The sequence below is a fragment of the Micropterus dolomieu genome, linkage group LG10 (assembly GCF_021292245.1).
Source record: "Micropterus dolomieu isolate WLL.071019.BEF.003 ecotype Adirondacks linkage group LG10, ASM2129224v1, whole genome shotgun sequence".
In the NCBI taxonomy this organism is placed as follows: Eukaryota; Metazoa; Chordata; class Actinopteri; order Centrarchiformes; family Centrarchidae; genus Micropterus; species Micropterus dolomieu.
The window spans coordinates 12264722-12280617 of NC_060159.1; the positions used below are offsets into that span (position 1 = coordinate 12264722).

Sequence of the window (15896 nt, forward strand, 5' to 3'; positions counted from 1 at the left end):
GTCCCCTGTGGTTCTCCCTATCACCCCCAGCCCCGCTAGGGCTGGATGCCATGGTACAGACGTGGCCGAGGCTGCGTCTGTATGCGTTTCCCCCAGTCACTCTGCTCCCGGGGGTTCTGGAGCGAGTCCGCCAGGACGGCGTCAGCCTACTACTAGTAGCCCCGTTTTGGCCGGCACAAGTGTGGTTCTCGGATTTAATATCGCTCCTCGAGGGCCCGCCCTGGCAGGTCCCTCTAAGGAAAGACCTGCTGTCCCAGGCGGAGGGCCAGATCCTTCACCCACACCCCGCCCTGTGGCAGCTCTGGGTCTGGCCCCTGAGGGGGCGCAGTTCTTAGAGGCGGGTCTGACGACAGGAGCAGTCGAAACGCTGCTCAGCTCCAGAGCCCCGTCCACGAGAAGGATGTACGGCCTAAAGTGGAATGTGTTCACCACCTGGTGCAGAGAACGGGCGGTGGACCCAGTTACCTGCTCGGTAATTGTGATACTGGAGTTCCTCCAGCACCGTTTCTCCACTGGCCTCTCCCCGTCCACGCTCAAAGTATATGTGGCTGCCATTGCAGCATTCCACGCCCCTCTGAGTGATGGGCCCTTGGGGAGGCTTCCGCTGGTCGTGCGCTTCCTCCGTGGAGCCCGGAGGATGAGACCCGTGACTCATTCCAGCGTTCCCACCTGGGACCTGGCAGTGGTTCTCGAAGCGCTGGCTGAGGCCCCCTTCGAACCCCTGGAGTCGGCTGAGACCAAGCACCTGACCCTTAAAATGACCTTTCTCCTCGCTATCACCTCTCTGAGGAGGGTGGGGGATCTCCAGGCACTGTCGGTGTCTCCCCCATGCCTGGAGTTTGCCTCGGGGAGGGTCAGGGCCATCCTGCACCCTTGTCCAGGTTATGTCCCTAAGGTTCCGGCCAGACTGGCAGGGTCCACGGTGCTGCAGGCGTTTCATCGTCCACCTCAAGTGACGGCGGAGGACGGGAGACTTCATCTGCTCTGCCCTGTCAGAGCACTGAGTATTTACACTCTGAGGTCTTCCCGGTGGAGGAAAGCAGACCAGTTGCTGGTGTGTTTCGGGTCCCCCAAGGCTGGGCTCCCCGCTTCTAAACACACCATCAGCAACTGGATCGTTCAGACTATTTCCCTGGCCTATCAGGTGCGCAGTTTGCCTTCACCTATGGCCGTAAGGGCGCACTCTACTCGAGGTATGGCGGCTTCTAGGGCCCTCCTCGCAGGGGCGTCACTCCAGGATTTGTGTGATGCGGCTGGCTGGGCCACCCCTCACACTTTTATCCGGTTTTACAGTCTGGACCTGCCTTCTGCACCCGGCACCCGTGCGCTCTCCTCCTAGTCGTGCCATCAGGTTCTGCACGTTGGGGGCAGGCGGGGTTTCGGCACGGCCTAAGTGGGTATCTCGTTCCCATAGTGTCGTCACCGACGCAGTTCGAGTTCCCTCGAAGGGGAACGTCTCGGGTTACATATGTAACCCTTGTTCCCTGAGAAGGGGAACGAGACACTGCGTCGGCCCACCACACCTCACCCCGCCTGGAGTGCCTTGCTTCATAGAAAGGGGCTAATGTGTCTTATGTGCCGGCGTGCTTATATACCCCCTCCGGTTACGCCGTCACACAGTACCGTTCTAGTAACACCAATAGGATTGGAGTAGTTTCATTCATAGTTCAGCCCTGCCACGCCCAGGGGCGTTCCCATAGTGTCGTCACCGACGCAGTCACAAGGGTTACATACGTAACCCGAGACGTTTTTCGTAGTTAAAAGACTTAGTGAAGAATTACACCGGGAAGGCCCGCCCAACTCCTTCTCTCGGATTTCAACCTTCAACCAACCGGATTTTTTACTGCGCCATTTTCCTCATTGAATGTCTGTGGTTAGTGTCTCTAAATGACTTATTAAATCATTGTTTTGCATTTCAATAGAAGCAGCAATGTAGAATATTGATGTCCACCTACCATGCAGCTGGCTGTATGTCTTAAAACACAGAATTCCGAAGGGCTGACAGAGTTGACAGAGTTGATGGCTAATGTTAGCTCCAATGTGCCATTATTGGATGCGCAAAAGTAAAAAGCCTGAACTTAATCCAACCTGCTAAACTATAGTTCAATTTAAAAAATAATTTAATGCAACATGACAACTGATGCTCCAGCAGCAGGACCTTAATGACTTTAGGTTCCAAGTTTCTCAAAACCTGAAAATTTCAGAGCATTTCAGAACATTAAATACAGGTAACATTATACAGTCTAGCTTGTGCTTTAATGCAGACCTCATGTCCCAAGAGTGTCATTTAAAACTGATCTAACTTGAAACGTGATGAATAAGAAAACTAATATTATTAGTGATGGCACCGAAACGCGGTCTTGAACTGGCCCGGGGCTACAGCGTAAGTTACCGTTCAGGCTGCAGCCTCTGCTGCTCTGTGTCGGCTCCTGCACACACACACAGCGGCCAGCAGAGGGCGAAGCCGCGGTGTACACCGTGTTAGGAAGCGAGCTCTAAACTACACCAGTTTACCACTGCTACGCTCGTTAGTGTAAGTATGTGCAATAAAACCTCCGTGACTAAAATTATATTACTTTACAAATCCACCTGTGTGCAGTGTAAAATTGTAGAAAGCGTTATTTTAATCTGCTCTCTCCTCCAGTCTGTCATCTTGTGTGTTACAAGCACAGCTAACGTTAGCTTGGCAATTAAAGTTAGCCAAATGTTAAAAACAAGCTAAATTGAAAGCGGTCTTTCTGTAACATTAGTCTAACTGTTTAGCTTAGTTTGCCCTGTAGCTTACAATTTGGCACGCTGTTGTAAACTCCGCTGCTGGCTGAAACGTACCAGCTGCTCCTTTACCAGGTAAGGTTACCTGCTGGTGTGACAGTGGTGGCTAAATTAACTGTGAGCACAGACCGTGCTACATCGTAGTCCACATTCTCAGCTGATTTTAGTTTCTACACCCCCTGCTTTCAACGTGTGTGTGTGTGTGTTTGCTAAAGGAGTGAGTGATATGGGACACGAGCGACGGTAGATACAGCTGTTGGATCACAAGTTAACTTGAGCATGTACCGTGGCCACAGCTGACAAACTGTTCTCACATCAACTCGACGTCAGATAAATAACGATACATGATACAAATGTTGACTGGCAAGACAATGTTGGTAACGATTGCAAAGATAGCGGAATGTAAACGTGATCGATAGTACGAAGCTGTATCCACAGGTTAATCTGGGCGCTCTGCCGCAGCTAACGGCGTCTCCACTTTGCGGTCCATCTGTGCGTAAAAACACCTCAGCCTGTTTCCCTTAAGAACATGTAAGAACACATGTAAACCGACCGTAGCACAAATCAGAAAGACAGCTTGCACTTTTGGACGGTTTATTGACGTTTTGCAGTGTTTTGAACAGCGACACAGTTACCTCCATGATCACGCTCACAGTCCTCGCATATATCTACATGACAATACATTACGTAGATAAAGTTTTCGGGACGTTTGCAGTCAGTGGATCCTAAAATTCACGCCTGCGACACATCTGGGACTATCACCAGTTAATTTCCACCAGTTAAACTGTCACACTGGCAGTAACGTTAAATGACTGCAGAGAGAACAGGAGGAAAGACTGAAACAGACTGATCTCTTCATTCTTTGTATACATCACTCAGTACTGTCGTGTCAGATGTTGGCTTTATATTGACTTTGCTGTTGTTAACATTAATTTTGCTGCTCTTTAGTTGTATATTGTTGTATTTAGAATATACAACACAAACCCTATATTGAATTTAAAAACAACCAGGCAGCCAATATGTGCACTTCAATGTTTTTTTTATTTATGGCAAGTGATATCATCATCTGAATATATAAGATTTTCCTCTCATCGTTCAGGCCTTCCTCGTGCCCTCGTTCGCTTAATTTCTTATTTGGTCTGTTGCTTGCTAGGATGGCTGAACAAAAAAACAAGAGAGCCACGGTTCGGTTCATGTCGTGGTCACCCCCCTTTTATTTTTTTGATAAAGGTGAAATGTCAAAAAACTGCATTATGAGATGCTCTGGCCTACAAATCTTATTCTTGAGATTTAAGAAGTCATGTTTGTTTTGTTACAGAGCCCAATTTCTTTCACATAGTGATATATTAGTATATAATAATAGTTTATTCAGTGAAATTTAAATATGAAGTTCTAATATAATAATTCCCACACTAATTGTGAGTTATATGGCAATATCATGTTTTTACCACTGATTTGACGTGACCCATGATTAGTATCATGGTTAAAAAGTATCGCTGAGTGTGTTTCGGGGTATATCCTTTGGTTAACCTTGAGCTTTTCATATGGGATGACTCAGTGGATCAGCTCTGACAACGGTAAACTTGATTCCCATTTCTTTCACCATAGTCCATGGATTATGACTAAGACCCAGTTACACTTTAGTTGTGAAAAACCAACAAATGGTGTTTATTTCTTCTCTCCTCCCTCTCTCTCCTGAACTACACTTTGATTCCAAGGGGACAACCTCTTCCAGCTCTTGCTAGTCCACCAGGCCACTGCTTGATGTCGTAACCAAGTCAGCACTGTTACTTTGGCGTCAACTCAACAGTCAGTCATGATTTCAGTTAAATGCTAAAGTTGCTGTTACTGTTAACTTGTCTGTGGTCCGCTGGCAGAACACCGGCTTCTTTCTGGTCAGGTACCGTCGTGCTGTTGCTGAGGCGACATAAATTTTGTTTTACGGTGGACGGACATTACAGAGTTGTTTTATTCTTTAGCTTGAAATAATCCCATACTTTGGACACTTTCTTTTTTTGTCCCTCGCTGTTTTTTCTCTCTTCCTCCACTTTGCAAACAGCTCCATCATAATCACGTCGTGTTTACAGCGTAAGCACGATGTGCGACAGTAACAAATGTCCCTGCGAAATACTGTGCTGTATAGTTACATGGATTAAACGAATGCAAAGAATTTGGGTCGAAGCATTTAATTAATTGATTTTATCGATTTAATCGATGAATCGTTTCAGCCCTACAGTGCAGTATAATAGTGAGTGCTAAGAGAGCTGTCGCACTGAAACAGAACTACAAACTAAATTATTATTTGTAATAAATTGTATGGATTACATGGATATTATGGTGGTTGTTGTTTTTTCCCCTGCAAACATAAAAGTTTTTACTTGTTTTAAGTGTAAGCTGGACATGCTAAAGTAGAAAATTGTAAAACACTAGATTTTTATTTCAACAAGGTGTTTGGCCAGAATAACCGTTACGGTGAGTAAATATTAGTGAATTTTAGCATTTGCAGGAGTCAATGAAAAGGTTTAACACTCATGAAGAGTGAATTAATAAGAGTAAATTATGAATAACAGTGAATGTTATATCTTTTTTAGTGTAGAACTTGATTTGCATGTCTTAGTCTGGTGTAGTGTTAAATGTTAACTTTACACTCTAAATGTTCAGACTTACTGCTGACTTGTAGTATAATAGACAGTTAATTCACACAATAGCTTCAAGAGGGAGGCTGCTGGCAGACCTGCTGTGGGATGTGGCTGACCAGCTTGAAAACAGGAAGTTTCAACTGTTACATCCAGTGCTTGAATTGAAAAAGTAGTTGCCAGTACTCCCACGTTCACATGTTGGCGTGTGTATTGGTTGGTACACACAAGGAGGAGGCTGGCTTGAAGCTTGAAGGAGAATATTAGCACAGTGGCATCCTGATGCTATACTGCAGAGGCACAACCTGAATGAGTAACTAATATAAATTAGTGTTAATGTAATGTTATACCATTAAATAAAAAGTATACTGGTGATATATGCAATAATGAATTACTGTGATAATGCATTTGGACCAGTGACTGTGTTGCCCTGACCGCTTTCTTTAGCGCTCCTAGTGGCAGCGGAACAGAATTGGCTTCAGCCCACTCTCCAGTGAAGTCAAGACAGTAGTAGTAGATCTGTAATCTGTATCACATCGCTATAACCAATCCTGCTTCAGACTGATGTCAGCACCACCCACTCAAATAGCATACCCGCACAGGCATAAATAAATGTGGAAATAAATATATAAATAAATATATAAATAAATCAATAAATGTAGAAATAAATATATAAATATATGTAGAAATACAGAAATAAATGCATGTAGAAATGCATAAATAAATACAGAAATAGCCTTCTTTAATTTCCAAAATAAATTTTATTTTATTTTCTTTCTGCATTTAATTATTTCTTTCTGCATTTATTTATTTATTTATTCATTTATAGATATGTCATTTTTAGTCCCTCGTATATTTCAGGATACATCTTACTGAAATGTCTTTGAAGCTCGGGGGAAACTCAGCGCTCAGGTACACTTGAGAGGACAGATCTATTAAAACAGATAAAGTATAAAACATTAAATACTTACCATACAAACATAGTAATTACACAGTCCCAAATGATCTGACTTGAAAATCTCCCAACTGGAGGGGTTTTCATATCATATTTAACCTATATCGGTGAAACTAGGCTCTGTTGTATGGAGGGATTATTTGGTCAGAACTAAAACTAAAAGTCGAAATCCGAAACTAAAAGTCGAAATCAAAAACTAAAAGGCGAAGTCGAAAATGAATTTGGTATTTAGAATTGGGGATTTGGTATTTAGGATAGGGCATTTTGTCATTTAGCCATTTAGGATTGGGGTTTTGGGGATTTGATGTTTGAGGATTGAGTCGTGTATGCAAATGAGGAGGCGTGGCCCAAAGGCTGCAGGGAGGGTTTGGAAGGGCTGAGGCGCAGAGGCACTTTATGGACTGCAGGGGGAGCTCTGATTGCCAGCACACTGCCATGAAAGCAAGCAGAGGAAGTGAGCAGGGTTGGAGAGAGGATCATTTATTTAAGAGATCGTTTATAATACCATAACTAAAGGTGTACAGCATTTCTGTCCATGTGGCCTCACACACAAAGTCAACAGTGAAAGGAATGCTATCCATCTGACGAGAAAGCAGTGGACAGTACAGCAGGTAAGATATGATAACATTACCAAGTTAGCTATATTAGGCTAACTGTTGCTGACATGCATGAGTTATGTTACTGTCGGTACATGCAGGTTTTAAATGCGGCTATTAACCCTGCTGAGGGCTGTGTGTATAAACTGTAAAGATAAGGTGTAGAAGCTGTGTTTCTGGGTAATAGCATTGTGCTGGGCAGGTGACAGGTGTGTGTTTACAGTGTTTGTGTGCTCTGAAAAACATAACAGCGCAGCTATGAAGTCTCAGCCGGCAGACCTAGTATGGTATTATTACTACACACGTATGGATGTAACGTTGAGGCCTGATAGACATCTGCTAATCCGAAACAGAGGACACTACTTGCATCACTGCAGATGTCATTTGACCAGGGAGTGAATGGTGATTAATGCGATTGTCATCAGTTATTTCCTAGTGTTTGTTTTGGGGTTCTGGGTTGCACTAGCTCTGTATTATGTAAGGTTAATGGGTTCTTAGGTTCATAACACATGCACCCCCTTACATATTGTTTAGAGTGTCAGTGTGTTTCTTCATGTATTGTTTTGTGATACCTTTGCTTTTTGGTATTGTTTAATTATGTATTGTGCTCCAGTGTCCTGTACACAAGCAGGGCATTGTTAAAAAGTAAGTGATAGATCCCAGTTTTACCACAAGAGGGAGTATACTGTTAGTGAGTTATGTTAGGAGCAGCCTCAGCAAGGCAGTGCAGACCATGCTCTTAACAATGTACCAATCTGTTTGTGTATGTTGCAGGTATGTTGCAAGCAGACATAATACATGAACGGAACGTACACAAGTAAGTAGACGTAAATAGTCCATGTATCACCCACTTAAGACCTTGTGGTGGTACATATAAGAAATTGTGTCTGTAAAGCCTGTAACATGACTGTACATGCAGCTGTAATAAACAGGAGCTACAATACAAATCTGTATAATGTAGGAGTTGTGCCAAATGTTTTCCTTTATTGGTATACTGTTAGTGAGTTATGTGAGAAGCCTCAACATGGCAGTGCATTTCTGTAACTTAACGTGAGTCTGAACTGACCATGCTGATAACATTGTTTCGATCTGTTTATGTATGTTGCAGATTTTAGTAAAGATATTCAAAGCCACACTGAGTTTTTATTCAGATGTGCAACAATTACTTCTCTCCTAAGTTAGGGCATAAACTCGACACTAGAGGCTTAGTAACGGCTAGTTAGATTTTAACAAAAACAGTAACCAAAATTGTATGCAACATGATTAATGTTGGGTATGGACTAAATGGAGTTCCAAAGTCTTTGAACATCTACAGATAGTCTTCAAAATGCATGTAAAATAGAGTCAATTTGAACCTAGATGAATTTTCTACTGCAAATCACCACAATCTTTATTAATGGGTTGGACTGTGACTTTACATTCACAGGTATTTGAGTACACTGTCTTATCTGTTTGATTCATAATTTCATCTTCAGTTATTGCCACCTGCATTTTGTGCCCATCAGCTAAATAAATCCAATGCAACATACAGAAGGATATCAGCACTTTATAAAACAATGAATGTGCTTCACTGAATCAAATGTAATGGTGTTCAGTCATTAGTCCTTCCTCCACTACAGTTGTTTTAGATAAATGAAATGGTCTGTGTTAGTATGAATTCATATTTCTAGTGCCATTGGACTAAATTCGAGACTTGGCTTTTTATTTACTTATTGTCATGGTGAATTGTAGTTTTCTTTTCATTCCCCACGTACTAACTCAGTGAACACACTCAGGGTTGATTGAACTAGTTTTGATCAGCTGTTTAAGAACTGAAAACTCAGTTTGACATCTCAGGCTCAATCAACTCAGAGCTCCTGCCTCATCATCTCTCCTTTGCTTCCTAGTGTTTTCTTTGTGACTAACCTTTTGTTTCTTGTACCTCAAGATCACCGCCTGCTCCTCTGCCTCACGTTTGCCTTCTGCTGGACAGCCAGCCATGCGTCCCCCATCCGCCACTGCCCAGGTCATCTCGTCTGACATTATTCACAGACTTCCTTCAGATGCCTTCAGATCTCCAACCCTAGTCATCTTTCGTTTATCTAATGCCCCTACACCATCACACTACTGTGGGCACAATGCATAATTTTTCACCTACTACCTCTATGATCCCAAGGAGGTGATAAAGCAGCTAAACTCCTCCACCTGCACCTCCACAATTTTTTTCCAAAGAACCCCTTAGACCCATCTGTGATAAGCAACTACAGACCAATCTACAATATCCCTTTTCCTAGTAAAATATTTGAAAAGGATGTCTACAAACAACTGCATAATTACCTGCCCCTCCACAATCTATATAATGTGGATCAATCTGGCTTCAGAACCAACCGCAGCACTGAAACAGCTTTGAAGCAGTCAGTGATCGAAAGATCAACAATGCTGCAAACAAACCTTCTATCCTAGTATTTCTAGAACGGACTGCAGCCTTAGATACTGTCAACCACAGCATTTTAATCAGTAAACTAGAAAATTCATTTGGGCAATGTGGCCATGTCTTAAAGGGGCTCTCTTCCTATCTAACTGGCAGGACATTCTCTGTGTCTCTTGACAACTTTTAAACTGGCAATTATGACATTTTCTTTGAGGTCCCACAAGGCTCAGTTGCTCATTTTCCCATGATATCCTCAGCCGTTTTAATGACCTCGACAACTGTATCAGTGACATCAAGTACTGGATGATCAAAAACTTTTTGCGAGTAAAAAAAAGGTTGAGATCCTGTTGGAGAAAACAATATTACCATTATGACCTTACTGCTGTTTACATTCTCCCTGACACAAATTTAAAAAATGCACTGGACAATTACTTCTTGGGTGTATATGTGTATGTATATTTGTAAAGTAATAACTGTATAGGCCATGTTTTATGTTACCATATTCAAATGTATATCTAACTATCTGTTATGTTCTGTGTGTGTAGCATAAGGACACTACAAACTCTGAGTTTTGTCTCCATGTGATGGGTCCAGGTTTTGTCAACAGTGCCACTTCAGATCAATGTAAATGGGGGAAGAACAGGGCTGCGTTAAATATATAATGTTGCTTCTCAAACTGCAAAACTTGGAAATTAGAGGGTCATGGCTCAGAAGGTAAATATTTCTATCTTACAAATAGTTTTTAAAAGACTGAAAAATGAAAAATGACGTCAAATAAACGTGCAGGTCAGGCCTTGTGAGGTGACGTCGCTGTCTCTATCTGTCATGGCGAAGGAAGCTTCTATACATAATTGAAGAACACTGATTTTGACATTTAATTATCATAAAATTGGAAGTATAATGAAATGTTAAGCCTATTTCCACTTTTATTTTGCTGCCTCTGCAAATTCTTCCAAAGACAGCAGAACAAATGACAAACTACATAATCATAACTAAAAGCCAAATTAGCCCTAATATCTTTCTAATTTCAGCAGCACCCACCACTAGAAGCATATAGCCATAGACTGGGTAGCACAACACTTGATCATAGAAACTGTGCAAGTCCATAGGCTGTATGATCATGTATACTAGTTAAGATAAGACTGCACTAAAGGAAATTCAGGTGCAACAGCAGCAATTATATATGGTGAAAAAGTCCTGAGTGGATCCAGAGGTTACTGAATAAGCTGTAGCTGTAATTTCCAACTTGTGGTGTGACCAAGTGGACTGGGACTCTGCTGCAGATGGCTGATCCAAAGCTGTGACACCAAGTGGTCCTTCATGTCCAGGTGAAACATCTTTGTCTGCAGGGGGGAGGACAAGTCAGTGGGGGAAAACAGTGGAGCTTGCGTACACCTCTAGTGTAGACTTTAGGCCCTAATAGGCAGCTAAGCGGGAGCCAGGAGACTGAGCATGGGGCAATTACAAACACAGGGACAGACGAGAACACTCGAAACACAGTTAAGTGAAAGAACAAAAGGAGACACTATAGGAAAACACTGATTAACGCATTAATCACCATTCACTCCCTGGTCAAATAACATCGGCAATGATGCAGGTAGTGTCCTCTGTTTCTGATTAGTCATGTCGTGTAGAAATTCAAGACTTGGGCCAGATAGGAAAGCTTGAACCTTTACCAACATTTTTATTATCAACAAACAGACACCAATTAGAATACAAAAGTTCCACCGGAGTGTGTCAGAGATTGGTACAAAATAGAGGCCCATTCTGTTACCAGAACAGAGACCCGAGTCGACATGAAAACCATGTAACGACTGACTTTCACCTCCTTTTGGACCTCCTTTTATAGCTGTTTCTTGGCTTCACATCATCTCTTGGCTCTCTTTCCTACTGCACCTGAGTCTGGGAAAGTCCAAAATTTTCACGTGCCTAAGCATTTGGTGTCCCTGACTGCCTGCTCCTCCTCTCTGTGTCTTTTGCATGCCCTCCGCTTGATCATGCCATTTCTTCCATAACCTGACTTTTGTGGAATAAACTGGTGTTGTTTGTGCTCTGTGCTAGAAACAGGACATTCTTACTGTGATGGACTATATTGATGTATGTTTTGTAATACAATTTTCACAAAATCTGCTTCTATATTTTCCTTTGCAAGTGTTTTTGATGCTATCTTACTGTGCTCCCTCCCTTTTCTCCCAAAGCACACGAGCTTGCTCACACACACACACACATGTGCTACTGCTGAGCCTGGGTAGTTAGATACAGAAAGGAGCACACACACTCAGAGCTATAGAGTTTTAACACTGTGATCCTAACTTTACACTATAAAATAACACTTTAAATGAGGAAAATGTAGACCACCATTGCTCTGGTAATTAATGATAACAATTTAGGTTATAATGCTCCAAAATAATTCACAACATTAGCAGATGTCTATCAGGCCTCAACGTTACATCTATACATGTGTAGTAATAATACCATACTAGGTCTGCTGGCTGAGACTTTATAGCTGCGCTGTTGTGTTTTTCAGAGCACACAAACACTGTAAACACAAACCTGTCACCTGCCCAGCACAATGCTATTACCCAGAAACACAGCTTCTACACCTTATCTTTACAGTTTATACACACAGCCCTCAGCGGGGTTAATAGCCGCATTTAAAACCTGCATGTACCGACAGTAACATAACTCATGCATGTCAGCAACAGTTAGCCTAATATAGCTAACTTGGTAATGTTATCATATCTTACCTGCTGTACTGTCCACTGCTTTCTCGTCAGATGGATAGCATTCCTTTTACTGTTGACATTGTGTGTGAGGCCACATGGACAGAAATGCTGTACACCTTTAGTTATGGTATTATAAATGATAGTCCTCTCTCCAGCCCTGCTCACTTCCTCTGCTTGCTTTCATGGCAGTGTGCTGGCAGTCAGAGCTCCCCCTGCAGTCCATAAAGTGCCTCTGCGCCTCAGCCCTTCCAAACCCTGCCTGCAGCCTTTGGGCCACGCCTCCTCATTTGCATACACAACTCAATCCTCAATCCCCAAATCCCCAATCCTAAATGGCTAAATGACAAAATGTCCTATCCTAAATACCAAATCCTTAATCCTAAATACAAAATGCCCTATCCTAAATACCAAATGCCCTATCCTAAATACCAAATCCCCAATCCTAAATACTAAATGCCCTATCCTAAATACCAAATCCCCAATCCTAAATACTAAATGCCCTATCCTAAATACCAAATCCCCAATCCTAAATACTAAATGCCCTATCCTAAATACCAAATCCCCAATCCTAAATGGCTAAATGACTAAATTCCCAGTCCTAAATACCAAAATCATTTTCGACTTCGACTTTTAGTTTTTGATTTCGACTCATAGTTTTCGATTTCGACTTTTAGTTTTAGGCTTTTAGTTTTAGTTCTGACCAAATAATCCCTCCATACTATTGTTCCACATTATGAATATTTTTACTTTTTGAGGAACTGTACATCTTACTACAAACACTACCTTCAGAAACCGCTTAACTTATATGAAGGCAGAGCTTGACTGTCTCCACAGTAACGTTATAGGACTGAAGTAACAATAACTAAATTACAGCAGTTCAGTGCAAAGTGAACATTAACCTTACCTCATTGTGTTAGCCAGCTAACTTCAAGTAACGTTAACGTTAGCCTTTCTATTAAAATGACTGCGCCTTAAAAGAGAACTTTTTCACTTACCAGACCAAAGCGCATGTAACAAGGAGCAGCCCCAGATAAGTGTTGACGACTGTGTGGAAGGGTTTCAGCCACTGGTGATACTTTACCACAGTCCAAAAACGAGCGTTAGCAACCGTTAGCTAACATTAGCATAACAGAAATGCGGCAAACTGACTCCACATACTGCCTCCGGTCATCCCAGTGTACGGTTATAAAATAAAGTCACAGAACAGAAAAAACACTTTTTATAGTGCTGCAAAGAAAGCTGGGTTCTCTCCAACTTTGTAAATTAGTTAATGTTATTAATTAACAGTTTTTCAATCATTCAATCAAACATTGTGCAACATTGGGCAACGGGCTTCCCCGTTTGGTGGGCGTGTCAGAGGTGTTACCCAATCAGCTGCAACAAATTTGTAAACACAAAAATACAGCAAAAATCAGCGCTTGCATACACAGCTGTGTTCCAGTCACCACCGTTTCCGTACAAAAATATATGTTTTGCTACGTTTTGTCATAGACTGTATATAAAAAGCCTTTTGTCTGCTGCCTGGATCCAATGGTGACATCAAGGTCCTCCAGTCGCGCCCTCGCTCACGCCATGCCCCCTTCATATTTCAGCATCATTTGGCGCCAAAACGTCGAAGCTTGGACGTCATCGGTCACGTACGGTATGTATAAGTGGCAACATTTGCTTTGTGAAAGTAAAACGAGCATCGATGTTGCGTATCTAACGTCACGTCATTGGACTGTGGTAAGTCTCTCCTACTTATTGAACCATTGTTTTGTATTTTAACAGAAGCAGTGCTGTAGAATAACTTGATATTGATGTGCACCATAAAATCCAGCTGGCTGGCTTTATCTTTAAACAGAATTTTAAAGGGCTAGCGTGACCGAGTTGATGGCTAGCTTAAATGTGCCATTAACTTGAGAAGCTAAGTAACTTAACGTTACTAGTTAATGTCAAACTAGACCGTGTTGGCAAGAGGTAAAGTTAACATTGTCACGTGTGAGGAGTTGGCTAACGTTAAACAAGTTAACTTTAGTACTGTAGACTTCCCTGCCGAACAATTCGCGGGCATTCCTACAAGGATGTAACATTAGCAAATTAGTGTCGGATGAATAAGTAACTGCCTATTTAGCCTAGTGTTGCCTTACTGATTTACTTTCACAGCCCTTTCAAAAGTGTGTTTGACAGTCATGTTAGTAGTGGGGCCAGTAAATTGAACCAGGTGGAATGTATTCCTCTTATATAATAACGTTAAATACATTTAGTCATTTAACTCCAAAGCAACTTGAAATTTCTATATATGTTAAAGGTGGTTTCTTGCTCAGGGACACATTGATGGATGTGTCACAGTTGAAATTGAACGCAGGTCTCTCATACCAAAGGCACGTGTCTTATCCACTGTTCCACAACCAATAAGTATGCTCATTACTGTATGTAGTTTAGCAAGTTTAGCTTTTGGGTTAGTTTATTCAAAATGTTACTCTACTTGTTATTCACAGATGTGATTTCTTTTTTGGAAAATTTGTACATTTTATACCCTGCGAAAGCATGATTTAATCCTCACAAACATTAATTTTATTATTTCTAAATGTACCTGCATTGCACCTGCCTCGACTTCTCCCTGCTCTCACTCACACACACCTTTCAGGGCTCTACAGTGCGACCATTTTGCTCGCATATGCTCCTACCGTAACTACAACCTACAATAATCCCACCTGCCGTGCTACGCTGATAATCGTTATACACCCCGCCCCGAGTAGCGGACAGGACGCGACGCCAAGCTGGTGTTAGTCAAATGAGAGTTGTTGAAACTCGCTGGTGGGTGGGTCGGTCGGTGGCTGCTTGAGCAGCTTGTTTAAAAAAAAAAGAAAATACAGATGTCAGCAGCTGGAGCGGTGAGACAGAAGACAGTAGGGAGAATATAAGGAAGTTGTGGGTTTGGCTAGCTGGCTATATGCTATTTCAGGTACCTTTTCTTGAAACATGTTCAACTCTTAATAAAATCGACGTACTTGTTAATTTCGCTTCAATACAGCAGATGCACCGCATGCCAGCTTGTTAATTACGTAGCCTAGCAATGTCATCATCCATCCCAGTGATTCATTGTTGACATCGTCCAATGCCAGTGTGAGTATGTTCTCTAAATCAGGGGTTCTCAAACTTTTGCAAGCTGGGCCCCGCCAAAGCTGGTTCATTGCAGTTGGGCCCCCCCCCCCCCCCCCCCCAATTGGGAATTGGCACCAGACCTCTGATATGAATTTATGCGTTGGTTATTGTTATTATTACTAGGCCTAATAGTAGGCATATCATCTGCATTTTTTACAAAAACTTGCAGGCGATAGTCCAGGCAGGTTAATGTGATACCTGAGCCTACTTTGCTTTGCAAAGATTCTCAATTTGTGGCGCAATGTCTGATAAAAATAGCCTCAAATCATCCTCGATTTGTGCACGATTGCAGTATATCATTTTGAGTGCAGTCATTTTTGAGAATCCTGCCTCACACAAATATGTCGACGTGAAAGGGAGGAGAATCTTCAAGGCGACATCACAGAGTTGAGGGTATTCCTGCATCAACGCTGCCCAGAATGACGAAAGAGGGCAGGAGGTAAAGAGTTCCTTCAGCCTACTGTCACTCTTCAGCTCAATAAGCTGTTCCTGCATATCAATTGACAGATCGTTGGCTGTGCACACAAATGGATCTCGAACCCATGCAAAAGAGCGATAATCCTCTTTAAAGTACGTGTCACGCCCTGCCAGTTGGCCATCCTTTGTGTTGCACTTTAGAGTTTAGTATCTGCCTTAGTATGTTGAGTTTTGGGT

The 15896-nt window shown here is 42.3% G+C and overlaps 1 protein-coding gene across 1 annotated transcript in view; it reads right to left on the reverse strand.

Annotated features, from left to right (window-relative positions):
* Nucleotides 1-9787, reverse strand: part of si:ch211-57i17.5 (usherin) — a 29828-nt gene extending 20041 nt beyond the window's left edge. The window contains exons 1-2 of the mRNA XM_046061298.1: nt 8865-9787; nt 6282-6340 (exon numbers count right to left, since the gene is read on the reverse strand). The gene's annotated coding sequence lies outside the window, so the exon portion shown is untranslated. The remainder of the gene's footprint in view (nt 1-6281; nt 6341-8864) is intronic.
* Nucleotides 9788-15896: the final 6109 nt, after the last annotated feature.